This window comes from Callospermophilus lateralis, chromosome 11 (assembly GCF_048772815.1).
Source record: "Callospermophilus lateralis isolate mCalLat2 chromosome 11, mCalLat2.hap1, whole genome shotgun sequence".
Lineage (NCBI taxonomy): Eukaryota > Metazoa > Chordata > Mammalia > Rodentia > Sciuridae > Callospermophilus > Callospermophilus lateralis.
In genome coordinates this window covers 91449572-91477544 of record NC_135315.1, presented here as the reverse complement: position 1 = coordinate 91477544, position 27973 = coordinate 91449572, and the positions used below count along the sequence as shown (strand labels likewise).

General features: G+C 41.5%; 1 pseudogene; it reads left to right on the top strand.

Annotated features, from left to right (window-relative positions):
* Positions 1-500: 500 nt before the first annotated feature.
* LOC143410679 (Fc receptor-like protein 2) lies at positions 501-27139 on the top strand (annotated as a pseudogene).
* Positions 27140-27973: the final 834 nt, after the last annotated feature.

Here is a 27973-nt window from a genome sequence, read left to right as displayed (position 1 = left end):
GCACTCAGAACTGGGTCCCCCTCAGAGAGAGCCATGTGAAATCAGTAGTTGTTATCATTCATGTCAACAAATGAACTTGCTCCGGCATTAAAAGGATCACTCTAATTCTCTCTTCTTTTTTCTTTTTTTGGCACTGGGGACTGAGCTCAGGGGCACTCAACCGCTGAGCCACAACCCCAGCCCTATTTGGTATTTTATTCAAAGATAGGGTCTCACTGAGTTGCTTAGCACCTCACTTTTTCTGAGTCTGGCTTTGAACTCACGGTCCTCCTGCCTCAGCCTCCCGAGCCATGGGATTACAGGCATGCACCACTGTGCCCGGCCTCTAATTCTCTTAATGCCACAGGATGAAAGATAATGGTCATTCATTGCTGGGCTCTTTTACTTCCTTTTTTGGCTAATTATACAAAACCTATTCTGAAAGGCACGTTTCATCCTGTGTTCACAGGCCCCAGATGGTGGCTGAGAGATTGCTTCTCAAATAGCTGGATCAAGCGCTCATGCTGCTGTGGACATTGCTGGTCTTCTCTGGTAAGTTCAATAATTTGAATTAGGACAGAGGTAGAGGCAGGAGGAGATTTCTAGCTTCCAAATAGGTCTGAGGCTTATCAGAGCCTAGAAAACAGTGGGATAATCGAGTCTCTGTTTCCAGCTTTGACTTCAAATCCAGGGCTATAGAACATGAAATGGTATAACATTCTAACCCTTAACATTCAGGGCAGGCTGCCTTGTCATTTTTTGATCATAAGTATGTGTTTTAATATCTTGGAGCTCATTGAGGAATACGATACATTCTTAAGTAAAATGTTCATGATCTCAGAGCTTAATACTCACACTAAATAAATGTTCGACCTTGGAATCAAAGGGCTCTAACATAGAAAATATGGTCTGAGGAAAGGTATTGATTTAGGCTGAGTTCAATTCTCATGTCTCTCCCCATGTATATATTTCCTGGTGAACACTTCGTGAATGTGACTGCCTTGGCATGTGGCAATGTGGTGCTTGAAAAACTTGGATATGAGGGAAGGTCCTGGGGTGGGGGAAGAAGAATGAAATAAAGAAGAGAATCACTAAACACTCAATGTCCATGGGATTTGTTCCTAGCAATGCCTCTGGTCAAGGGATGAGTCTGCAACTTGACTTGTTTGTTGTTGTTGTTGTTTATTTGCTGCTGGGGATCGAATGCAGAGTCCCATCCATGCTAGACAAGGGCCCCACCACTGAGCCATACCCACAGCTCACAGCTTGACTTGTGACCAAGGCTAATTGTGTGTTTGAGGAAGACTGGGTTCCTGCTTGTGAGGGAGTAGGAGAATAGAGAAAGGGGGAAAATGGAAAGAAGATTTTTGAGCAACCTGTGAGAGTGATCTTAATTTCTAAATCGTGAACACAAATGTTCTGTGCTAACCTCTGGCTTTTGCTCCCATTACAGTGCCATTCAGCAAACGGGGAGGTGAGTACCCTCTTTTATCGTTCCCCACCACAGGGTTGGGCAAAAGGACTGTGGAGACATCCAGATGTTACTACTCCCTTGGGCTGACACACTCTGGGATGATGCAGTCTCTGCTCCCACACTGCCAACCCTCCCGGGTGATCACACCACACCCCTTAAGAATCCAGGTGCAGGGAGAGAGGTAACATCCCAAAGAGGGTCTGCAGGCTGGCTGCAGAAGAGACTGCATCCAGAACTATCTACAACTCCTCGGTATTGTCTGGCTGAGCGCCGGATGTCGTCACAGGTCTGAGGATGGTTATTCTGAGGGCTCGACACTTCTGGGTGGTCAGACTCAGTCTGTGCCAACAGTCTTGTCTAGTGCTGGGTCAGGAGGCAGCAAATTTTTTCCATAAGAGTCCAGAGAGTAAATAGTTTAGGGCTCTCTGGTCGCTGGCCTAACTCCTGGACCCTATCCTCCCGACAGAAAAGCTGATAGGGATCATATGTAAGTGACAGGGGGCCATGCCTTAGTTCCAATGATACTTTATTTACCAAAACGGGACATCCGTGACTCACAGTCCATTGCCAACCCCTGCTCTAGACTCATTATTTAGTTTAGTTTTTTTTTTTTAAACACATAGTGCTTTTCTAAAGCCGTGTGACTAATTCCATCTCGATCCTTTTGATTTAAATCTGTGTTTAATAAAGAGAGTAGGTAAGGAAAACATTTTATCCTATAACATACAGAATACTAAATCAAAAGAAAGAGAGAATTGTTCTCTGGCCTCTCCAGTGATAGGATCAGTGCAAGGGGCTCTCTGGGCTCCTGGAAACTGTTCTGGGATAAACAGACCTCCAATTTCACCCTAAATGGAATAGGAGTGTCCAGGGACACCTTCAGAGCCCTGGCCGGGCCTTCATCATCAAGTCTCGTCTCCTGCATTCATTTTGAGCCACGTAAGGCCCCCGTGCCATGCTGGTCACTCTACTTCCCTTTCCACCTGTCTGGGCGGTCGTGTGCAGAGGTCTCAGCGCTGAGCTGGTTTCTGACAACAGGTGGGAATCCTGCTATTACTCAGTCTCAGGGTGGCATGGAGCAGGCCGCCTGCGTGACTCACCCTCAGCCACTCACAGAAGAGGGTAACAGCCACGGGACTTCCTTTTCCTTCCCCGTTCAAATGCCAATCTGCATAGCAGCCGAAAATGACTCTCTCCACCCAGACCCTCAAGGTGGCCCCCCTCTGCCGTTTCCTCCTTTCGCCCCCCCCCCATAACCTGCTGGCACCACCTGGGAACTTCCCCCTCGCATGCAAACCTCTGAGAAATATCATTTGCCTTTTGCTTTTGCTGCTGTTCGGGTGAAAAGACTTTTTTCACAGAAATTCTTGTAAAAAACAAAAATCAAAAAGCCTCTAAATAGCTTGGCCCTAGTTACACGTTTGTGGTCCCCTTTGTTTGTTCTACTTAAGGGTTTTTCTGTTCACAGCCTGAGCTCCCCGTCCCCCTCACTGTTGTTAGCCCAATGTGATTCTCCCTTATCCTCCCGCAGGATTCCTGTGGGTGCTCCTGCCCTCAGGATGACCTGCTGGGTCTTTATCAAAGTCCCGTTACTGGGGATGGGCGAATCCATTCTTCTCTTGCAAAAGAAAGAGTTCCGCCAAGAGGCACTGATGAAGGGTTTATTTAGCAAAATGAAGGCGGGAGTGTCTGCCCCAAGAGAGAAGGCAAAGCCCACAGCTTCTGGGTGTGGACGTTTATGGTTTATGGCCTGCTTAGGTTCCTCCCCGTTCTATGAATTATTCATTTGGGGGAAGTTCCAGCCATTACCCTCCTTAAGGTCAGTTTCACCCTGTTGGCAATCACCCCAGTGGCCTGCACCCATTTTCTCCAGATTGACAGGGAGCTGTCTGACTGCAAGGAGGTGCTCCCTGGGCAATGTTGCGGCCAGTTGTGAGCTGCCCCATGGTGCGCAGCCTGCATCTCCTTTCCCACACCTCCCCTGCTCCTGTCCATCTAGTAGTCTAACCCTCCTCATTGCTAGAGGGTTTGGAACCCCCCTGAGGAGGAACAGTCAGCATTAGAGCTTCCTCACGCTGCCCTTCCAGGGCCTCTGATCCATCTCTGTCCACCAGAGCTACTGTGCACAGAATGGACCACACGAGAGCCAAGGAGAGTCAGTCACACTTCTGCTGAGGCTTCCTAATGGCCAGGGGGTGGGCATCTGAGTAGTCACAGCAACCCTGGGAGCAAGTGGACACAGACACTGTGCCAGCTCTGGGGTTCCCTGATGAAGCTGTGCGCCAGCTCAAGCCCACTCCCTACAATGCCACTCTTAAGAGGCTTGACTCAAGCCACCTTCACCCCTCAGGCTCCCCATGTACACCCCATCTTGCAGACTTGAAACCCCCTATTTCTGTTGCTTTTGAAGTGCAGCCATGATAACCTCTTATTCTTCCTCCGTCATCATTAGCTTCGGCAACAAACCCCAGCCCCTCAACTGCCCTCATCGTTAACCGAGGGGTCCGGAGAGGCAAGCTCGGTTCTAGGCTTATTTCACAGAATCCTTAAAACAGCCCGATGAGAAGAGGCAGGTATTCTTCATTGTTCAAATGGAGGCAGAGAAAGCTACAGTGCTCTGTTCGAGACCATTCAGGAGACCTGGATTCAAAGCAGTGTGACCCGAAACTTAGCCACTGGGTCAAACATTTCTGACAACTAAAATCACACAGTCACTCTTGACAATGAAGCTCTCTCGCTGCCCCTTCACGTCTGTGTGTCCCAGCTGTATGCCCTCTCCCCAGCGGGCTCCCCCACGGGCTGCTGCGGGCGGCTCACCCTGCTGTGCCCACTTACTGGGCGAATGGCTTGTCTTTACATCCTCTAGTCCCTTCTGCTCTCTGCCCTGTGGCTAACTCTTGGGGCCTTCTGACCCTTAAAGAGTTTGAAATAATGAATCAACTGACCCAAAGGCTCGCTCTGCAGCAGGCCTCTACCTGTGAGGCTGCCCATTTTACCATTTGTCACCAGGGTCCCTAACCAATGACTCAGAATGTTTCCTCTTCCCAACAACTTTCTTTCCCCAGGAATTTTTTTTTCCAGTTTCTGAGGGAAGCCTATACTAGTGGTTTAAAAGAATGATGGATGTTTGAGGTGATGGATATGCTAATTACCCCCATTCAATGATTGCATAGCAGTACTCCATAAATAAATCCAATTAAACCCACTTAAAAAAAAAACTTTGTCTTCTAATGCCCAACGGGTCATGATGATTTTCCTGGAGCATCCAGTAATAAAGCACAAGCTTTCTCAAAAATTATAATCCCCAATTCCACAAGCCTCCTGTGGCCTGTTGGCTGGGATTTTGCAGTGGTATTCTACGAGCCAACACGGCTCCTTCCTTCTGCTACACACCCAGAGACAGGCAGTCACGATACAATCAAATAGTGCTAAGGAAAATTCTTTATTTGCGATGCCTTAGTGACCTACCTGAAGGTCAAAGTTCTCAACTATGATCCTAAAATGTAATGGAAGTGTCACTAACACAGAACATAGGTCTGGCTGTGCACCTTCCTCTTGTCTAAAGATGTAGAGGCTCTGCCTGACACTTCACTGCCCAAGAGCAAGGTGGGACATCAGGGGGGTTCCCTTCAGGAATGGTAAATAGAGTTTCCCTCCTTCCTTTGCAGATGGGTTGACCCTCCTGGCGCCCTCTCCTGTCTTTGAAGGAGACAGCATTGTTCTGACGTGCTCGGAAGAAAACAACAGAAAAAAACAGATAAGTTTCTATAAGGACGGGAAAAAGTTCTCTTCTTCCAATGAACTCTCAAACTTCCCTATACAAAGTGCGCTTTTGAATGACAGTGGCATTTATTTCTGTACCACTGCTTCTAAGACCTTTCTGAGACGGGAAACATCTTCAGAAAAAGTAAAGATCACAGTTCAAGGTAAAAACCTTCACTCTTGTGTGCCATGGGCTGGGCAGGAGGCTGGGGACGGAGCAGAATGGGTATCTGGCAGGAGGAAGGTGCCCAAGTGAGGACGCAATGTGCCCTGACGCACCTGCTATTGGAGCACGCAGAGGAGACACGGAGGGGAATGTGTCTGGTCCTGAATCACCTGTTTCCTGCGGCCACTTCTCACCCAGAACTTTTCCGCGGGAACCTGAATCTCACTGCTCTTGGGACTATTGTTTTCCTTCTCTCTAGAGCTGTTCCCGCGTCCTGTGCTGACAGCGAGCTCCTCTCAGCCCACGGAGGGAAGTCCGGTGACCCTGACCTGTCAGACTCAGCTCCCTCCAGAGAGGTCAGATGTCCAGCTCCGGTTCTGCTTCTTCAGAGACGGTTAGGTTCTGGGGTCAGGCTGGAGCAGCTCCCCAGAGCTCCGGATTCCCACCCTGGGGATAGAGGACTCAGGGTCCTACTGGTGCCAGGGAGAAACAGTGAGTCACAGGATCAGAAAACAGAGCCTTCGATCCCAGATTTCTGTGCGGAGTAAGTATCAGCAAGGTTGAGCCCAGGGGGGAAAGAGATGAGCACTGGAACTTGGATTTATAGTCTTTTGGCTTCTTTGTGCAACGCCTGTCCTTGTGGAAAGCAGGAACCCAGATAGAGACATTCCAAGTTGCTCTTGACCTCTGTCTTCTAAGAATCAGGAATAGACTAAGCTTCTTATCATTTTTTCTCTTCTTTATTAGCAAAGGGCAGTGGTCTGGGCACTTTAAAAATCAAGACACCTGCGGCTCATTGGCTTTTCCAATGCCCACATGCTGGGGTCACAGATCTGAAGGCTAAGTGGTACTACAGAGGCCTGTGGGGCTAAATGAAGCATCAGAGAAAGCAGAGATCCAAGTGAACAGAACAGAACTCAGTGGAGAGGTTGTGATTTAAGCCTTGAAACCAAGAGTAATAGAAGAATTTTTATTGCAATTTTATTAGAGAAAAAAATGCCTTTTGCAAGGGGGTGGGGGGGGACTGATGATACCAGTGTCCCTCTTCATTGTGTGTAAAGGGCCACTGTCTGCAAAGTGAGTCATCCAGAAAAAATTTCAAGTTTCCCATCTCATGAAATGGATAATTCATCACAAAAATCTGTAATTACTGCTACCCGTGAAGTTAGCCAAGAACAATGTTCTTCAAGGATATTTCTCATGGACTCCCTGTCTCTGTAGGGATGCTTATCATGGAGTACAGATGCAATCCCCACGTTCCCACGCCTTGCATTGGAGAGCGGAATCAGTCTATCAGCTGTTCTCAGAGTCTCCTGAAGTCAGGGTTTCTCGCATGTCACTTTATGCCCATCTAGGAGTCCCCGTTTCCAGAGTGAGCTTGGAGACCCAGGCCCCTGGGGGACAAGTGATGGAAGGAGGGAAGCTGGTCCTGCTCTGCTCCGCGGCTGAGGGCACAGGAAACATCACATTCTCCTGGCACAGAGAGGCCACAGGAACCCGTCTAGGAAAGAAGACCCAGGGTTCCTTGTCAGCAGAGCTGGAGATCCCAGCTGTGAAGGAGAGCGATGGCGGGAAGTATCTCTGTCGGGCTGACAATGGTCATGATGCTGTCCAGAGCCAGGTGCTGAACATTCTTGTGATAAGCGAGTTGTGTTCTCATTCATCTCTGCTGGAGGTGCTAAAGCGAAGTCCATGGTACCCAGGTAGCATGAGGAGATCCCAGGTGGTCTCAGGGATCAGGGTTGGGAAGACAATTTGAAGATGGATTAGCCATGAAAACTAAATGGGCATCTTTCTTTGCATGGAAGGATCGGTCTAAAATAAACAGATAAATAAATAAAATGAGAACAACAAATCACCCTATCTCTAGACAGTATCACAGAACCCATATTCTTCCAAATCTCTAGATACAATTGACCCTTGAACAATATGGGTTTGACCTGCACATTTCTGCTCATACACGAATCTGGGTTTTGTTTTGTTTCTTTAGATTTACAGCAATTTGAGAAAAAAAAAATCCACAGACCAGCCATCAACCATGTAGCCTAGAACTATTTAAAAAAAAAATTTTAAGTTAGGCATGCCATGAATGCCTAAAATATATGTAAATAATAATCTGTTTTATTATTTACTATCATGAAGTACAGACAAATCTTATAATAAGCTAAAGTTTATCAAAACTTACACAAGGCAGGCTGGACACGGTGCCATTCGCAGTGGAGAGAAACGTAAACAAATGTCAGGGTGTGGCATGAAAGTAAACTTGCGTAAGATTAACTGTCCTGCCTACTGTGGTGCTGTAGTAACTTCAGAGTCACCTGCTGTTGCCATTGCGGTGAGATCAAGTATTGCAAGTGTGCACTTAAGCACCCTGTAATTAATGCCAGTCAGTTCATGAGCAGTCCATCTCTCCAGGAAATTGTGTAGCATGGTATAAAGGTGATTTCTCATGGTTCTGGACTACTTTTCACTGTGTCAGATAATATAACATACAAAACGTGTGTTCATCGGTTGTCCATTGGTAAGGTTTCCAGCCAACAGGAGACGACTCGTGGATGAGTTTTAGGGGAGTCCAGAGTGATATGTGGATTTTGATGGCACAGGGGTTGGCACACGAACCGCCACCTTGTTCAAGGGCAAAGTGTTGAGCAAAGTGTCTCTGTTTGGTGAGGTGAAATGTGAGAATGATAAACAAGGACCCCAGGCCTCGGCTGCAGCCCTAGTGTGGGGTGTGGGGTTCTGCTGCCGTTTCACAGATCCTCTGATAATCTTCTTGTGCCTCTCAGTTCCAGTGTCCCGCCCTGTCCTCACCCTCGGGGCTCCCAGGGCCCAGGCTGCGGTGGGGGACGTGGTGGAGCTTCACTGCGAGGCCCTGAGGGGCTCTCCCCCGATCCTGTACCAGTTTTACCTTGAGGATGTCACCCTGGGGAACAGCTCGGCACCCTCTGGGGGAGCAGCCTCCTTCAACCTCTCCCTGACTGCAGAACATTCTGGAAACTACTCCTGCGAGGCCGACAATGGCCAAGGTGCCCAGCGCAGCGAGGCGCTGTTACTCCTCATCTCAGGTGGGCTTGTGGCCCCTAGATACTTGACGTATTATGATCAATGACTGCCCCACCTGTCCTTATTGGTACAATATTGGGATTTCAGAAGACAGGAGGGTGATGTCTGTGGTGTGTGGAGAGGTGGGAAGGGGAGTCTCAGTGTCTAAAATCTGACTTTCTTCTCCCAACCACAAGAGTACAGTCTACACTTAAATGGTCTTTTACCTGAATTTGTATCTACCTGTTTTTTTTTATTATTGTATTGGTTCTTTTAAGTTATACATGACAGTAAAATCCATTTTGATATAATTATTAAAGCACGGAATCTATCTTATTCTAATTCAGATCTCAGTACCTCTCCTTCCCCTTCCCTTTCCCCTCCCCCGGCTCCCTCCCCTCTATTGATCTTTCCGCCCTTTACCCATAGTTACCTTTTAAATTAATTTCTTGTGTATGTAAATGATGGTGAGATTCATGTATGTATAGAGGAAACTTGTGTCCAGCTCATCCCACCGTCTGCCTTTTCCCTGTTCTCTCCCCTTCCCCTCATTCCCCTCTGTCTAATCCACTGAACTTCCATCTACCATTCCTACCTAGCATTGTTGGGCTCCAGGGCCCAAGGTTTGACCTTCTGAAGCTGAAGCCCTGGTTTCTTCCCTCAGGACCTGATGGATATAGAAAAAGCCATGTCACAGCCAAAGTTCTTGGGGGACTCTTTGGGGTCCTTGGCTCCACCGGTGTGGCTCTGCTGTGTTACTGCTGGTCCCACAAGGCACCAGGTGGGTATCTATGATTTCTTTTTGTTTTCCCTTTCTTGCTGTCACCTTTTCCATCAATAATATAGACTGGATTTACAGAAAGAGAAGAAAAAAAAAGACACAGAAGAAAAGGAAAGGAGAACTTTCTAAAAGTCAACAATTTCTTCCCGTACTCGACAACTCTGCAAGGTCCCCTGCAGAGGGCAACACTGCCACCACACTACTGATTTTACAGCATGCCACTATTTCCAATTGTGGTCATTTGAGACAGAAATGTGGACACATTTCTCCATGCTTGACTTTTAACTTAAAAGTCAAAGCATTGAATACAACTCCATAATTTTTAATAGACATAGTTTATACACAATGGAGTAAGATATAGTAAGGTAGATTTAAAGCAACTAAAACAATTTGGTGTGATCATTTCTCTTTGATTGATGAATTTCTTACTAGTTACTCTGTTCTAACAAGAGCAGTGACTTCCTTTTGAATTCTTGGATCCATTATTTGAGTCATAAGGAGGCGACGTCACCCATGGCTTGTGGTTGATGATGGCTTTGGGTTGGGATCCCAGCTGAGACTGTCGACTAGAGCACCTGCAGATGTCCTCTCTCTGTGGATTTCCTCAGAGCACAATGACTTCAAAGAAGCCATATTTTCCCCATGTCAGCCTAGACTCCAGAGTGAGTGGGCATGATCTGCCACCATGTTATGGTGGGCTAGTGCCCCACAAATTTGGCCCAGATGTAAGAGGACAGGACACAGAGGCCACCTCTAAAGGGGGAAATAGTGAAGAACTTGCAGCCATGATTTTAAAATTTCTGCACACACCACCACATATTCCAACCCATGACTGGAATCCAGTCTCCTAACCCAAATGTCTATAAAAAACACAAACCTTCGGCTGCCCTCAAAAACCTGCAAATGTTTTATGAAAAAAGTGATTCCAGGAACCGGGTTTATCTCCCTGAGACTATCCTCCCCAAGTCTTATCTCAGTGTTTCTTTATTATCTTATTGCTTTATTTATTTATTTATTTTTATGATGCTAGGAATTAAACCCAGGGGTGCTCTACCACTAAGCTACATCCCCCCCCCCAGTTCTTCTAATTTTTATTTTTGTTTTAATTTTGAGACAGGATCTCACTAAATTGCTCAGGTTGGGCAATAGTGAGAGGTCATATGCATGTGCTCTAGTTGACAATCTCAGCCTGTGTCCCAACCTATGGCCAGCATGCTTCTGCCTCAGCCTCCAGAGTAGCTGGGATTACATACATGCACCCCTGCACCACGCTGATATTCATTCAGTCTGTCAGATACAGGAATCTCTATGTAAACTTTTAAGCTTTTGCAAAGCACTTCCTTAGACTTATCTATTAACACCAATCAAAAGGAATTTGGGGAATTCATCAGTTAATTTTTTTTCCAAGTAGTAAATATTTCAGCCAGTATTTTCAAGTCCAGTGGAAGTTCTATGTTTAAACAGACAACCCAAGATTAAGGAATTATGATACTACACCACTTCTCTGTTCCTTTCCACTGCTCTGTTCCCCATATAATTTTCTCAGGCCCTAATGCCTTTCTAGACCTTCTTTCCTTATCACTGACTTGCTTTGGGGGAGATAAAATGGTCTTCCAGGACCTTCTACATGGGCAGAGGGTAACAAGTCCTTCTCTGTTTCCTCATCCACAAAATAAGAAAATAGAATCACCTAACTTAACTTCAACTGGTCTAGACTGCAAAAGAGGGTATTTGTTTTTTTCCTTGGTGACAGCATGGGGTGTCTGTATGAGTCTGCTTGGGCTGCTATAACAACAGCAAAAAGCATGGATTAGGTGGCTTAATTTTCTCCCAGATCTGGAGGCTGGTAAGTCCATGGTCAGGATGTAACAAAGCAGGTTTCACTCAGAGCCCTCTTCTCTTAGCTGATAGGCAGCTTGTAGGCAGCTGTCATTTGCTGTGTGCTAACATGACTGCTTAGAGGAATGTGCTGGGAAAGATCCCACATTCTCTGGTGTCTTATATAAGGACATCCATCCTATTGCATAAAGGCCCCACCCTGTGGCTTCATTTAAACACAGTCACTTAAATTTAATTAAGGACTCTATCTCCAAATGTGGCCATATTGGGCTTTAGGGTTCATATTGGGCTTTAGGTTCAATAGGTGAATTTTTGGGAGAACTCAAACTTTCAGTCTGTAACAGTGCCCAACATAGGGTTATGAGAACACCTTTCAAACCTCCTATTGTTCCATTGACCAAAGTAAGTCACATGGACGTGCCCAAATGCAAATGGAAAAAATAGTCTCTACCTCTTTACTGGGGAATGACAAAGTCACTGTGCAAATGATTGCAGACAGAAAGATGGGAACAGACTGGGGGACATTACTGTATTGATGTAGCATGTGGACACTGGGCTGCATTTCCGGTCATAATTCTTTCTTCCCAGTGCTTTTTAGTGTACATGCGCATACCCACATGCAGCTATCTACTTGTAAAACTAGGGTGACTGTTTCAGGAGTTTCAATCTCAAGCACAAGTGGTCATGATTTGGATCCTCAGATATCTGAAATTAACATCCTGTTTCATGGTGAGAGTGAGTTAACTTAAATCACCTACTTTTATTTTATTTTATTATTTTTTTTTAATTTTCAAGTAGACAAACCCAATTGGAACTACGTGTATCCCTTGGAAGATAATAAAAGAAAGCCAAGGTCTTGACCCCCCCGAGGGTCCTTGGGCCACTATATAAATCAGCCATATTCAAATCATTAATTTTTGAGCTCTGCATAGCATTACAACATATGGACAGGAGTTTGGCTATAGTGAAAACAATGTCTTGTTTTATTTTTGTTAATCTTCTCTCTCCTAAACTGAACCACTCGTATGCTGTCCTCATAGTGGTGCAATTTTCATTTTTTTCTTTAAATCTTTAAATAAATTAGGTAACAAATCCACAGGGCAAAACATTCAAGAGATACCAAAGTAGCTGGGTGTGGTGTCTCATGCCTTTAATCCCAGCAACTCGGGAGGCTAAGGCAGGAGGATCCCCAGTTCAAGGCCAACATGGGCAACTTAGAGATACTTGTCTCAAAATAGTAAGTGGAGAAGGGCTGGGGTGTGGCTCAGTTACAGTCTCTGGGTTCAATGCCCAGTATCACAAAGAAAAAAAGAAAAAAAAAACTGACACCAAAATACACAGTGAAAAGTGATCATTTCTCTCACTCACTTTCCTGGGTCTCTCAGTTCCTTTTCTCAAAGGCTTCCACTATCAGCAATTTCTTGTATATTGCAATATCTCATGTAACATACGATCTGCTATGTATAACTTAGCATATTTATGAAAATTATTTGGGGATGTTGCATATTCAATACACACAGAAGGACAATGACTCTTCATTTGTTTGTTTATTTACTTATTTTTGAGATGGGATCTTGCTATGTTGCCAGGTTGGCCTTGAATTACTAGGTTCAAGTGATCCTCCTGCCTGAGCCTCTAGAGTAGTTGGGACTACAGGCAAGTGTTAAGCACACTCAGCTTCACAACATCTTGTTAATGACTATGAAGTGTTTTACTTAAGGATTCATAATAATTATTTTAATGGCCTTTTAATGATGGCTATTTAGGTCACCTCAAGTCATTTTCCAAAATGCACAATGCTACATGTGTCAATATATCCCTAAGAATAATTCTCAGAAATAAAATAAGAACTGTTGAGGAGGTAAGACTTTCCTTCTGAGGGTTTGATAATTGAGTCTATAACAAATTGACAATGGGCAGATTAAAAGAGAAAAAGTATGCAAGTTTATTATGTGCACCAGGGTTTCAGAAGAATGAAAAGTGAATACACGAAAAACCAGTGAGATTTAAGAGCTTGTGTAGCCTCTTTATATGCGGGGAGGGAGAGAGAATACAGGCCATTTAGGGAGAGTTAAGTGGTTTTTAGGAAAGATGAATGGGTCCTGTTATATTCTGAGTGCATCTCCTGAAAGTTCATATGCTAGAACTTTTTATTTGTTAACCCCCAAAGTCATAAATTAGTGATATTTAATAGTGAAATCAGAGAGGTGGGGCTGTTGGGAGATAAATAGGGTTAAATGAACTCATGATTGTGGGGATTCCCATGACTGCATTAGTGACTTGGTAAAAAAGAGGAAGCTAGAGACCCAAGCTAGCATGCATGCTTGCTCCATCTTACCATGTGATGACCCCTTTCATGTTACAATGGAGCAAGAAGACTCTTAACAGGTGCTGGCTTGCTAAGCTCCTGAACTTGCCAGCCTCCAGATCTATGAACTAAATAAATAAAACTTTGTTTTTTTTTAAATAAACCATCTCGTATTTTGCTAAAGCAACAGAAAACAGACTAAGACAGGCCCTTATAAGAAGAGATGATAGATGATGTGTCATGCTGATTTCTAGTCTTGCTTTCTGCTGATAGGAGTTTATTTTTGCTGGTTTATGAAACTCCTGGGACCGATGACTGGGGTGTTCCCTTTGGAGAATCAGGGGAGTTTGGAGAAAGTTCCTCTCTGCATTCGCTGTTCACCGGGTGCTTTCAGATTGAAGCCGTTGGTATGCTAAAGAAGCACATTTTCTAGTGGCATTTCCCCAGATCCTTCAACAGCTTCCTAACCTGATGTCTATAGTGAAGCATTATTCATAGTGGTTACGCCAAATCACAGTCCCATAAGTGTACTTTACTCACTCATCATTCTCACAAATGCTTAGGAGTCATATTGACAGGAAGATAGGTTTACTCCAAAGCACCTTTCAGGAAGACAGGGGAGAACTTTCTATCTCATAACTCTATTTTGGGGATCTCAGGGGCTCAGAAAACTTTTATAAGAGAAGAGGAAGCAAAATGGGACAAAAGACAGGGGATATGCATATGCAGATTTAGTTAAACAGAATTTGTCATTCGAAAACTCCCCGCTCTCTGTCCTTGGCTTGAGGCAGTTTCTATTCTCAGCATGAGGAAATGCAGGTTATAGAAAAAAGTTATAGGAAGTTGCCCTTATTTTCAGAGGAAGTTTGTTTCATAAGGAGATGTAAGTCCTTATTTCATGATTGCGTAGTCATTCAATGTAAGTTTTTGATTTTTGTCTCCTTGTTAATTGAGAAACATTACTGCCTTATAGTTTTGTTGTTGTTTTTGATACTAAAGATTGAACCCAGGACACTTTTTAACATTGAGCAACATCCCTGTGCCTTATAGTTTTTATTTGAATCTCTCTTTTTAGTGAGCTTTCTGCGCATGCCATTTTTTTAACCCTTTGATTTTTTTTAATATTCTTTTTTATTACAGTATATTGTTATTATTGTTTTAGTCTCTTTTTTATTCCAGTTTTTATTAGTGCATTACAAATATACATAATAGTTGTGTTACCCTTGGGATACCCAGTTGAAGTTCAGGTTCTTGATGTCCTGAACAAAGAATTGAGCTAGACACACAGAAGTAACAGAGTACAGATTCATTTAAAGTGAAGATAGCACTCCAGTAGGTAGAATGGAGGGGGCCAAGTGCAAGAGAGAAGCTCAAGGCCCTGATGTCTAAAATTAGGGTCTTATATCCTGACACAGGGTGTCTTCTTCCCTGGACAGACCTGATTGAAGACCTTACCCCATTTCTCCCATTATTTGTCTTATGATATCTGATTAGAAAAATTTCCAATTTTTCCCCATTGATTACTTTAGAAAACCTAATTAGAATACTGCCCACTTGACTTCCCTTGGTCATTTCAAAATTTGAACCTGTGGCAAGAGTTGTCATGGTGATGTCCTCAGTGGCAGGAGTTGTCATGGTAATGGGTTTTATGACAAACCGGATCAGGACTTCTCTCCTGTCTGGTCCTTCACCAGCTTCTTTTTAATACTCTGCCTCCACCATCTTGGTGTCCCTGAACCCAACAGTAGGGTTCATCTTGACATCATACATGCATGGAATATAATTTGTTCCACTTCAGTCCCCAGTGCCTCCTTCCTCTGCCCCTTCTCCCTGCCCCTGGTTTCCCCTCCTCTACTCCCAGGCTTTTCCCTGCATCTATTTCTGGTTTTTATGAATTTGTTCTTTATAGTAATACAGATGAAATTCACTGAGGCACTTTTACATAAGCACCCTGCATAATTTGATCAACCTCATTTCACTGGACTTCCCTTTACCACCCCTACGTTACCTACCCCGCCCTTCGATCTTCCTTCTCCATTCCTCTGATTCCCTTCCATTTTCATGGTGTCCCCCCCTCACTCCCGCCCACAACCTGCTTTAATTTTGCTCTAGCTTCCACACATGGGAAAACATTTGCCCTTTGACTTCTGAGTCTGTCTTACTGCACTTAACAGTTCCACCCATTTCATTCTTCTTTATGGCTGACAACAACTCCATTGTGTATATACACCACATTTCTTTATCTATCCATCTGCTAAGAGACATCTGGACTGGTTCCATAACTTCGCTATTGTGAATTATGCTGCTATAAACATTGATGTACCTGCATCTCTAGGGTATGCAGATTGTAATTCTTTGGATAAATACCAAGGAATGGGATAGCTGGGTCAGATGGTGGTTCCATTTTTAGTTTTTGAGGAATCTCCATACTGCTTTCTAGAGTATAAAATAATTTGCAGTTCCACCAACACTGTATGAGTGTATTTCCCCCCTACATCCTTGCCAGTATTTATTATTTTTTGTATTTTCTATGATTGCCATTCTGACTACAGTAAGGTGAAATATCAATGTGACTTTGATTTACATTTCCCAGATTGCTGGGAACACTGAACATCTTTTCATGTATTTGTTGTCCATATGCATTTCTTCTTTTAAGAAATGTCTGTTTAGTTCTTTTGCTCATTTCCTGATTGGGCTGGGTTAGGAGTATTATGTTTTATGATTTCTTTATATATTCTGAATATTAACCCCCTAATCAGGAGTAGGTGGCAAAGATTTTCTCCCATTCTGAGGTCTCTCTCTTCATGCTCTTTATCATTTCCTTTGTTTTGCAGAGGCTTTTTAATTTAATTTGATGCTATTCCATGTATAAATTACTGTCTTTTTTTTTTCTTGAGCTTTTCAGGTCTTTTAAGAAAGTCAGTGCCTACACCAATATGTTGGAGTGTTTAGTCTATGTTTTCTTCTATCAGTTGCAAAGTTTCTGGTCTAATTCCTAGGTCTTTGGTCTATGTTGAGTTGACTTTAGTGCAGGATGAGAGAGAGGGATCACATTTCACTATTTTACATATGGCTTTTTAATGGATCACACTTCACTGTTTTAAATATGGCCCATTGTCGTTTGTTAAAATGGCTATCTTTTCTCCAACATATTTTTTGGCACCTTTGTAAAGTATCACATGACTGGGTCTATGTGGGTTTGTCTCTGCTTCTTCTGTTCTGTTCCATTGGTCTTCAGGCCTGTCTTGGTGTGAAAACACCAATAACATGGTGTTTTGTTACTGTAGCTCTGTAGTATAGTTTGAGGTCTGGTATTGTGATGCCTCCTGCATCTTCTTGCTAAGGATTGCTTTGGCTACTCTGGGTCTCTTATTCCGCCAAATGAATTTTAGGATTTTTTCCTAGTTGTAAAGTATGTCATTGGTACTTTGATGGGGATTGCATTGACTCTTTTTAATGCTTTTGGTAATATGGCCATTTTGACAATATTAATTCTGCCTATCCAAGAACATGGGAGATCTTTCTATCTTCTAAGGTTTTCTTCAATTTTCTTTCTTCAGTGTTCTATAGTTTTTATTGTAGAGGTCTCTCACCTTCTTGGTTAGATTTATTCCCAAGTATTTTATTTATTTATTTTTTTAAGGTTATTGGTAACAGGACAGTTTTCCTGATTTCTTTCTCAGCAAATTCATTACTGGAGTATAGGAAAGCAAATGATTTATGCATGTTGATCTGACATAGTGATACCTTACTGAATTTGTTTATCAGCTCTAGAAGTTTTCCGGTGGAGTTTATTGGGTCTTCTAGATATAGGATCATATCATACGTGAACAGAGATAAGTCGACTTTTTCTTTTCCTATTTGTATTCCTTTCATTCCTTCTCTTGCCTGATTACTCTGGCTAGAGTTTCAAGAACTATGTTGAATAGGGATAATGAGAGTAGACATCTTTGCCTTGTTCCTGATTTGAGAAAAAATGTTTTTAGTTATTGTTCGTCCAACATGATGTTGGCTTTGAGTTTGTCATATGGAGTCTCTATAATGTTGGGGTAATTTCCTTTTATCCCTAACTTCTCCAGTGTTTTAAATATGTATAGGTATTGGATATCATCAATTTTTTCTCATCTATGGAGATGATAATGTACCTCTTGTTCTTAACTCTATTTATGTGGTGAGTTACATTTATTAATTTAATGTATTTGACCAATCTCACATTCCTGAGATTAAACCCACTCAATCATGGTGTACTATTTTCTTGATAGTGTTTTTGAATGCAGTTTGCTAATATTTTATTAAATACTTTTGCATCTATTTTTCACCAGGGACATTGGCCTATAGTTTTCTTGGTGTGTCTTTGGTTTTCATATCAGTGTGATACTGGCTTCATAGATTAGATTGAGGAGTATCCCTTCCCTTTCTATTTCATGGAATAATTTAAGGAAGATTGGCATTATTTCTTCTTTGTTTAGTGGGATTTGGCTGAGAATCCATCTGGTCCAGGGCTTTTCTCAGTTGGAAGTCTTTTAATTGCTTGATATTGGTTTGTTTACATTTCTATATTCCATGGGTGAATTTGGGTAGATCATAGAAATTTGTCAATGTTTTTAGGTTTTCCTGTTTATTGAAGTATAAACTTTCAAAATAGTTTCTCATGATCCTCTGAATTTCAGATGTATCTGTGGTGATCTCTCCCTTTTCATCTCCAATTTTGTTGATTTGGGTCTTCTCTCCCTTTTTTGATTAGTTTGGCTAAGGGTGTATCAATCTTGCTTATCATATCAAAGAGCCAACTCTGTTGCTTTGATCCTTTGTATTGCATTTGTTCTCAATTTAATTAATTTTGTCTCTGATATTAACTATTTCCTGCCCTCTACTGATTTTTGAACTCATTTGTTCTTCCTTTATTAGGGCCTAGAGATGTAATATTAAATTATTTTTTTGAGATTTTTTTTTTACATACATGACAATAGTGGAATGCATTACATTCATAATTATCCATTTACAGCACGATTTTTCGTAACTCTGTATATAAAGTATGTTCACACCAAATTATGCCATTATATATGAACTGTCTTTTTTTGGCATTACAATTCTTAATACACCTTTATACCACAATTTATCATATCTCTGTTTGTATATAAAGTATGTTGACACCAAATTCACATCTTCATACATGTGTTTTGTATAATGATGACCATCACCTTCCACCATCCTTGTTTTTCGTTTGTTTGTTTGTTTGTTTAATGTAGGCCCTCAATTCTATGGTCTTTCCTCTTAGAACTGCCTTCATACTATTCAGGTTTTGGTATGTTGTTTCTCTGTTCTCATTTGTTTCTAGGAATTTTTTTTTATTTCTCCTTTTATTTTGTCTATGACTCACTCCTCTTTCAAAAGTATATTATTTAATCTCCAGGTATTAAATGATTTGTTTTTATCTTGTTAATGATTTCTAGTTTCATACCATAATGATCTAATAAAATGCAAGAAATTATCTCAATTTTTTTTTTTTTTTGTAACTGCTAAGACTTGCTTTTTGTCCTAAAATGTGGTCTATTTTAGGGATGGTGAGATTCACTGTGGTTTACATGCTCTTTGTCTATTTAGGAAGGTTTTTTTTTTTTTTTTTTTTTTGTAACTGCTAAGACTTGCTTTTTGTCCTAAATTGTGGTCTATTTAGTTTCAGGTTCAACTGAGAGGAAAGTGAATTCAGTTATTGATGGGTAGAATATTCTATAGATGTTTGTTAGATCCATTTTATTAATAGCATTGTTTGGTTCTGAAGAATCTTGGTTTACATCTGGATGACCTATCTATTGCTAAGAGAGATGTTTTGAAATCATCCAGAAATATTAAATTATGGTCTATTTGATTCTTTACATTTAGTAGGGTTTTTTTTTTAAATGTGAGTAGATGCATCGAGGCCATTTTGATTTATTTATGATGTTTTATCCAGACTTTATTCTCCTTTAATTAACTATTCTTCTAGTGAGGTTCAGCCATATGCTGGCTTTGATATTTACCTTTCATTTCTTCTGTATGAAATATTTCACTTGGTATACTTTGTAGTGCAGGCTTAGTGGTTATGACTGCTTTTAGTTTCTGTTTGTCATGAAAATTCTTTACTTCTGCTTTGATTCTGAAGGGTGGTTTTTCTGGATATGGTAATCTTGATTGAAAATTGTTATCTTTTAATGCTTTATATATTTTATTCCAAACCCTCTTGCCTTTTAGGTTCTGGGTTGAAAAATCAGTACAAATTATAATTGGCTTAACTCTAAAGGTGACTTCTTCTTTTTCTCTTCTGGCTTTCAGAACTCTATCCTTGTTCTGCATAGCAGGCCTTTCAGTTATAATGTGTCTTAGAGACAGTCCTTTTTGATCTTGTTTATTTGGAGTTCTAATTTTCTGTTGTATTTGGCTTTCCACTCATTCCTGAGGTTTGAAAAAATTTTTTTTTATTTCATTGAGAAGATTGTACATTTTTATTTGAATTTCTGTTCCTTTGTGAATGCTAATGATTCTTAGATTTGGTCTCTCAATGTTATCACAGATTTCTTGAATATTCTGATCTCAACATTTTTTCTCTATCATTGACTCCACTTTCAAAGTTACATATTTTGCCTTCAAGGTTTCAGAATCTGTCTTCAAAGTGGTCTAGTCTATTAGTGATTTTTTCAACTGAATTTTTTATTTTCAGGATTTGTGTTTGGTCCTTTTTCAGAATCTCTATTTCTTTGTTGAAATGTTCTTTCACTTTCTGTATGTTCTATCTTAATTCCTTCCTTAGATCTTATTTATTTTCGTTGAACATTTTAATTATCAACTTTCTAAATTCTTTTTCTGGCGTTTCCTCTATTCTGAGGTGTCTGTGGGATCAGTTATGTCGTGAGGTACTTGGGATAGCTTGCTCTCTTCATTTTTCATATTGTTAGTATTTATGCCCATCTTCTGGGATAATTCTTTCTTCTACTTTTATGTGAGGGATTTTTTAGTGAGCTGTTTTTTCTTTACTGTGTGTCCTGGGTTGGCTAAATGTCAGTATTTTCACTCATTTTGAACTTGCTACTATGTTCTGTCTCTAACATCACAATGAGATGAGATACTGGTCCCCAGTAATTATAGCCACTTCAGAGCAATGCCTTCTACTAATACATTTTTTAAAAATACTAATAATGTTCTTCTGCAACCCACTAAACTATTGTTCTTGGTCAGTTTTTTTTTGGGGGGGGAGTACTAAGGATTGAACTCAGGGACACTCAACCATTGAGCCTCAGCCCTATTTTATATTTTATTTAGAGACAGGGTCTCACTGAATTGCTTAGCACCTTGCTTTTGCTGAGGCTGGCTTAGAACTCATGATCCTCCTGCCTCAGTCTCTGGAGCCACTGGGATTATAGGCATGCACCACCTCGCCTGGTCTTGGTCAGGTTTTTGAAATAGGTTTTTTTCTTTGTGTTTACCATTTGTTTATTCTCAACTCTGATCCAAAGGAGTCAAACTTATTAGGGGAGTCTCTATATAGAATTTCACTGCAGGCTTTTACTTTCCCCCTTTGTAGGAGTCTCAGACCTTATTCCGATGGTTCAAATTCCAAACAGCAGAGCAAATGGGATGTGCCTCTCCCCTCTACTTTGCCCTCTTGCCAAATCTTGAAAACATTATTCATTTCCTGGTTTTTATGATGCCCATGGTTTTTCCTATGGATCTTCCAGCCCAAGCAGACTAGAGAGACTCGGGCTTCCTGAGCCGAAGAAGGGCAGCCTAGACATGGATCCAAAGAACCTGACTTATTTTATTCTTAGTATTTTGTGGTTTCGCCTAGTAAATATGTCAGCCTTTCCTTATGTAATAGTAAAAAGGTTTTGGAGCACTTTTCACTGACTTTCGCGGTGGTACTTTGTTATACAAAAGAAATGGGTTTAGGTAGTCTAGTTTCTCAATCTCTCTTGTGTGGATTTGGGATTTTGTAACATGTTTTAGCATTCTCCATTTTTAGATGATAAACAAAAGTCTCCTATTTTTTGCAAAATTGTTTTGGATTCATATTTATCTTTTTATCTGTCCAGAAATATTTTTAAGTATCTACTAGGGTCAGAATGTATCCTACTTTTTTTTTTCCAATAGCTACATAGTTGGTTTATTTATTTATTTATTTTTTATTTAGAGACAGGGTCTCACAAAACTTCTTATGGCCTCACATTTAGTGTAAATTGCTAAGGCTGGCCTTGAACTCATAATCCTCCTGCCTCAGCCTCCTGCGTTGTTGGGATCGTAGTCATGTGCCACAACACCTGCCTTTACATATTTGTTCTTATTCCATTTATTTCATAAAACATTGCCTTGATGAAGTGATACCTTTATAACACCATGATATTATGATATAAGAAGTATGTATTTGGTCTTTGTCCTTGGTTTCTAACCATAGAGCTTCTTTTTTTTATTTTATTTTTAAAAACTTTGTGGTACTGAAAATTGAACCCAGGGCTTCATGGGTGTTAGCCAAGCATTCCACTACTGAACTACACCTGCAGCCCTTCACAAGAGCTTCTGAAATACTAGGGATTACCTGAATGATGGGAACATTTTTTTTTTGTTTGTTTATTTATTCTTCTTTCTCTCTCTCTTTTCACTTTTCATTGATTCTTTTTAGTGATACATAACATTGGGATTCTTTTGGACATAATTATAAAGGCACAGAATATAGTTTGCTCCAAGTTAGTCCCAAGTATTTCCCCTTTCCCATCCCTCCTCCCTCCCCCTGTTCCCATCCTTCTACTCTAATGACCTTTCTGCTATTTAATTTCAGTTCTTTGTCTGTCTTTTGCTTTTTTTTTTTTTTTTAGTTAGTGTCTTGAGAATATGCGTGATGGTGAGATTCACTGTGGTGTACATGCTCTTTGTCCTTGGTCACCGGCACAGACATCCTAAGAGCTCTGGAATTCCCTGAGGGATAATAATAAGATGGTCCTTGGCTGAGAGGGACTTAGGTGTGTTCGGCATGGGAGATGGTTGCTAGGAAGATCAGCCATGTACTCAGGAGGTCAGAACTTCAGCCCCACCCTGGACACTGGGGAAGGAAGAGGAGGTAGAAATGGAGTTGATCACCAATGGCTAATGAATTCAATCAGTTACGCACCCATTTTGTTTGACCATCAACTTTAGAAAACTTCCAACTGTCACTTTTTTCTCTGCCTCTTTGAGACAAATCTTCTATGGCAGTACTGTAAACTTCTTAGAATTACTTTAATTTGATCTAACCATTTTGCTTTATAATTCTAGAATTCTGCTTTTATCTTTTTTAGTTACTGTCTTCTGTTTTCTCTATCCTCATTATTTTGAAAAAAAATTCATATTTAATATCCTGAGATTTATTTCCTTTTTTTTTCTTTTAAGTATAGGCAGAGCTGGGTGCAGATGGCATATACCTGTAATCCCAGCAATTTAGGAGTCTGAAGCAGGAGGATTGTGAGTTTGCAGATGGCCTCAGCCACTTAGTCAGACCCTGTCTCAAAATAAAAAATCAGGATGGTCAGTGATACAGCTCAGTGAGAGAGTGCCCCTGGTTTTATCCTCAGTACCAAAAATAAAAGTTATAAACACATCTAGACTTTTCCTAGTTTTGTTATGAATTACCAGTTTTGTAACAATCAGAGAATATTTATAATATATCTACTTTTGGGAATATTTTTAAATTTCTTTTGTGAAACAACAGATCATCAGTTTCTGTTCTGAATGCTTAGATAGTAGGCTGAAGTCCATTTAAAAAATAATGTCTTTAAGAAAGAGTTGCTAGAAATATACACTAATTTCATACATGATTTAAAATGTCAAGCCTGATGATTGAATAATAGTTTTGTTTGGTAAACAACTGAAGTATTTTTTTTATTTCCCTAAATAATAGACAAACTAATTATGAAGTTTCTCTTTCTTTTAAGCCAGGGGAACTCCCCATCCGTGTGGCCATCTCTATGGAGCTATTAGTCTGAGGTCCAGAAAATAGCTTCTCTGAGCACATACCTGGTACATCTATGCTCATAGGCCATGTTTCTTGTTTTGCATCTCTCTGCAAAGATTAATGGTGCAAGATATAGACTAATGGATCTTAAGAGTGTCAATATCAAGTTTAACCCCAAGACCACTGAGTGTTGCAAATATTAAAACATTTAAAAATTAAGAATGGCCATGAAGAATCTAAAATGGAAGAATAGCAAAGTAAAACTAGATCCATTAACAATTAAAATATATCTTAGAATAATTAAAAATAGTATTGTATAGGTGTATGCCTGGACAAAGAGACAATAGAACACCATAGAAAATTCATCCAGTGATGGATTCATGCAGGAAGTTCTATTGGAAATATCATTTCAAGTCTGGGTGTGTGTGTGGAGGGGGGATGGCAGATGAATTATTCAAATAATAACTAATAGTGTTGGAATAAGGAAATAATCATTTGGATGAAATATAGTTGGTTCATTCTTCTATATCTTATGTCTTACTAGCTAATTATACACAGATAAGTATGTCAAAGCTTTAAGAGAAAAAGCTTCTGTTCTGAAATGAATGTTCTTTTTTCTGGTTTTCAGGAGAAAGTTCTGCCATTAATGCACCCAGGTGAGAACTTCCCAGTCAAAATTGGAACTCTGCAGTGCTCCCTCAATCGCAATATGGAATACGTATGAGTTCTCTGTTTATTTTATAGAGACCGAGGCTATTGGATCATATGGTGTCTTCCTTTTAATACTCTTGTCTCTTAATACTTTATTACATTTATGCTATCAGAGCTCTGTCTTAGGGTGATCCACATGACTCCAGGTGTTAAGTTATTTAGGATTAAATATATTTTAACTAATATACTAACTTAGATATTAATGATTATCAAGTACCTATATGTATGAGTAAGTTATCATTAGATAACTAGAGGGGTAAAAATATTATTATTAACTATGATTATGATTATTATCATTTGGCAGTACTGGGGATTGAATCCAGAGCCTTGAGCAACAGACAAACTAATTATAAAGTTTCTATTCCTTTGAAGCCAGAGGAGCTCCTATACCCATCCATGTGCCATCTACATGGAGTTATTAGTCAGAAGTTCAGAAATAGCTCCTCTGATACATGCCTGGTAGGAAGGTGCTCTACCACTGAGCTACATCCCCAGCCCCTAGATGGGTGAAAATATGCATAGACTAGAGTCCTATGTCCTCAAGAGAGATAATATCTTATAGGAGATGTCAGATATGCACAGAGAACAAGGAAGACAGAGATAAAGTAATGAGAAAGATGCTGGTTAAGTTCTGTGAGAGTTTATAAGAGTTTATTGGTAGCTTGGTCAATTTCCTGACCTGCGGTCACTCAACCTTTGTCCTCTGAACCTGTGAAGCTAGGTCCTCTGTTAGGACCTAAAAAGATAGATATGGGGAGAAAAGAAAACAAATATGAGGAAGAGAAAGTCGTAGCCAAGTCAGAGCCAATAGTCTGTGTAATGGGCCATTTGGTCACCTGAAGGGGGCGGTGTCCTGCACCTGGCTTCTACTCACGCTCTCCCCAGCCTCTTCCCTCTCTATCCTCTCTCTCCCCAGGGACTACCACGTAGATAGTTCACTTTCTCACAGAGGTGCTGCCAGCCCAAATCCTCAAGGGTTCACCCACCCCAGCCCACTCCCAGACACAGAGGATCTACAGCCGGAGTATGTCAATGGTGAGTTCCCACTGGGAGGGGATCTAGCACTGGGACAGGGAGGGAAGCAGAAGAGAAAGCCAGGCGGTCTTGCCTCTCCAACCTCGGGAGGCCCAGTCACTCCAAGAAATCAATGAGTCCCTCAGAGCCACGTTGGGGGTACGGTCATGGAGCAGGAGACTGGGGAGGTGTGACTGATGCTTGAACTTAACTGTGAACATCAGGCAACGCTTGTCTTCTTCCTGCAGTGAGCCCCAGAGGAGATGAGGATGTGGTTTATTCCCAGATCGACAGCAGCCAGCAGCCAGAAGGCTCAGGTAAGAAAATTCAAAGTGATTCCTGTCAGGTGGATCTTCCTTGAAAATGTGCATTTTGTGCACAACAGGTTGCAAGATATCACTTACCCTTGGAATGATCCAAGAAGGATCAAGAGGTACCTGGAGGCAGGCTCTTGTGAATAAACTGAACTAAAGAAAAAAAAAAAAGCAGAAGATCCAATAATTCTTGGACTAGACAGTTAAGGAGTATCCAGGATATAAGAAAGAGAGAAGAAAAACAGAGAAGAGTTAGAATTTCTAAAGCTATCATATCCAAAGTCCAGGTAGAATTCCCTCATTTGGAATGGGTCATTGCAAAGCCTTTTTCTTTTTTTTTTTCTTAGTTTATGTTTTTAATCGGTGTATTACAATCATACATAATAGTGGGATTGAAAATGCCATATCTGTACATGCACATAGCATAATTTGGTTAATCTCATGCCTCATTATTTTCCCTTCCCCTCCCCTTCTTCTTCCCCATCTGTTGATCTGCTCTATTCATCTCCTATTTTTAATATTATCATCATTATTATTTACCATTATTTAAGTGATGTATCTTAATCACACACAAAGGCGGGATTTCTTATGGTCTATTCATGCGTAGACACAACATGATTTGGTAGATTTCGTCCACAGTACCTCCCAGGCTGGTAAATGGATGGAGATGGAGAACATCATGCAAAGTGAAATAAGCTGTGCCTCTCTTTAAGTGCCTGAAGACTTGGGATGACTCCACGAATCACCTGATCTAGACAATTGTCATTTGGACACATAGCTTTGCAGGAACCAAGAGGACAGTTCTGTAGCAGTGCAGAGTGATAACTTCCAGCTGTTGCCCTGAACCTGCCCTTTCTTCTGTGCTTTTAGCTGTCTCTGATAGAGCCAATGGCTATTGGTAGCTTGGTCAGTTTCCTGACCTGTGGTCACTCAACCTTTGTCCTCTGAACCTGTGAAGCTAGGTCCTCTGTTAGTGTGGATTAAAGGGGTGCCTCTGTTGTTTCCTTCTGGGACCAGCCCAGCAGAATAGACAAAGTACACTCGTGTCTACTGGGTGTTCATCTTCCAAGCTCTTGAGGTGTCGATCCGCAGTTAAGGAGAAGGAGGAGATTCATTCCTCCTATACACTTTGAAAGTAGGGGGAAAGAGGCAGACAGCAGTGAGCAGACCCTGCAGCCAGACTCCAACTGCTGGGTGACTGGGATCTGTCATCTTTGAATGTGCATTAAGTATCCTTCTCTATGGTAAGGTGAACCATCCGTGGTGGATTATCTAAAAAAACATATAAAGGAATGACAAAAAAAATGAGCCCTGGAAGGATATTGTAATGGTCAGAGAAGCCAAAAAAATAAAAAATAAAATAAAATAAATCATGAGGGTAATAGCTCACAGGAAGTTGCATCAGAGAGAGGGAGAGCTTTGTTAGTAAGTGTTGGTGGGGGACGTAGGGCATGCAGTCTTATAGGAGCTCAGAGTGAGCAAATTTGATGGATGGATTTTACGGAACAGGAAGGGTTGGACTTCCGTCCATGAAACGTAGCAGTTCTATGCCCTGCTGCACACAGTCTGGGCCAAGGATATAAGCAGAGACCCAAGTATTCAGTACCATTTTTTTTTTTTGCCTCCACAGCAAACATCAGGACGTCTCTGGAGAACAAGGTGAGCTAGAGCCTTTGGCAGTCCCTGCCTCTCGACTTTCTTCACCTTATTCCTTCTCTTATGCTTGTATGTCCCACTGTTTTGTGTCTCTCCGAGGATTTCCGAGTCGTCTACTCCTCTGTGAAGAAGTCATAAAACTTGGCAGAATCGAGAGCAGATGGCTGCAAAGATAGCGCCTCACTATGGATTTTATTAGCCCCTATGCCAGCGCTCAAGGCTGACCCCCTGTCACAGCAAGAATGTGCCCCAGGGACTCTAGGCAAGCCACCTCGTGTCGTGATTTTTATTCCCATCAACTTCCTTCCCCAATATTTTCATTTATTCATTAAATATCTCTTGAACTGCTACTACATCCCGGGTACTGTGAAGTAAATGATCTCTAGATCTTAAATTATCAATGTGAAAAGACTTGAGGAAGGAAGAATGAACACGGGAGACAGGGCCTTGCCTTCTCCTCCTCTGAATCGAGAACAACAGAACCGTCGAGGGGCTTCTTTTTCCTTCCCAAACTAGGACTCGGTTACCTTTGGCCTCCCCAGAGACCTCACTTATAAACGGAATTCTCTTTTGCTTTTGTGAGAACTTGACAGGGGACTCTGTGGGAGGAAACGGCAGCCTGGGGTACTTGCCACAGCGTCCAGGTTCTTGAAGGTTCAATTTTACCTCTGTTTAAACAAACTAACAAGGGGGTTTACCATTTTTGAAGTGTTCAGCGTTGTGCATTGATTCCCACAGTGTGGGCAGTAAGAGCACAGCCTTTGGAGTCCTGCGGTGTGGCCCCAATCCCATCCCCTTCTAGTGGGGCAAACTACTTGAACAAACTACTGATCCTTCTTGGGCCTCGGCTTCCTCGATTTTAGATAAGTATGACCCACAGGGCTGCCGTGAGGATTATGCAAACATTCATTCATTGCTTGACACCGTTTCTGCCCTATAGGTCACACTACAGAAGTTCTTCGTGTTGGTGTC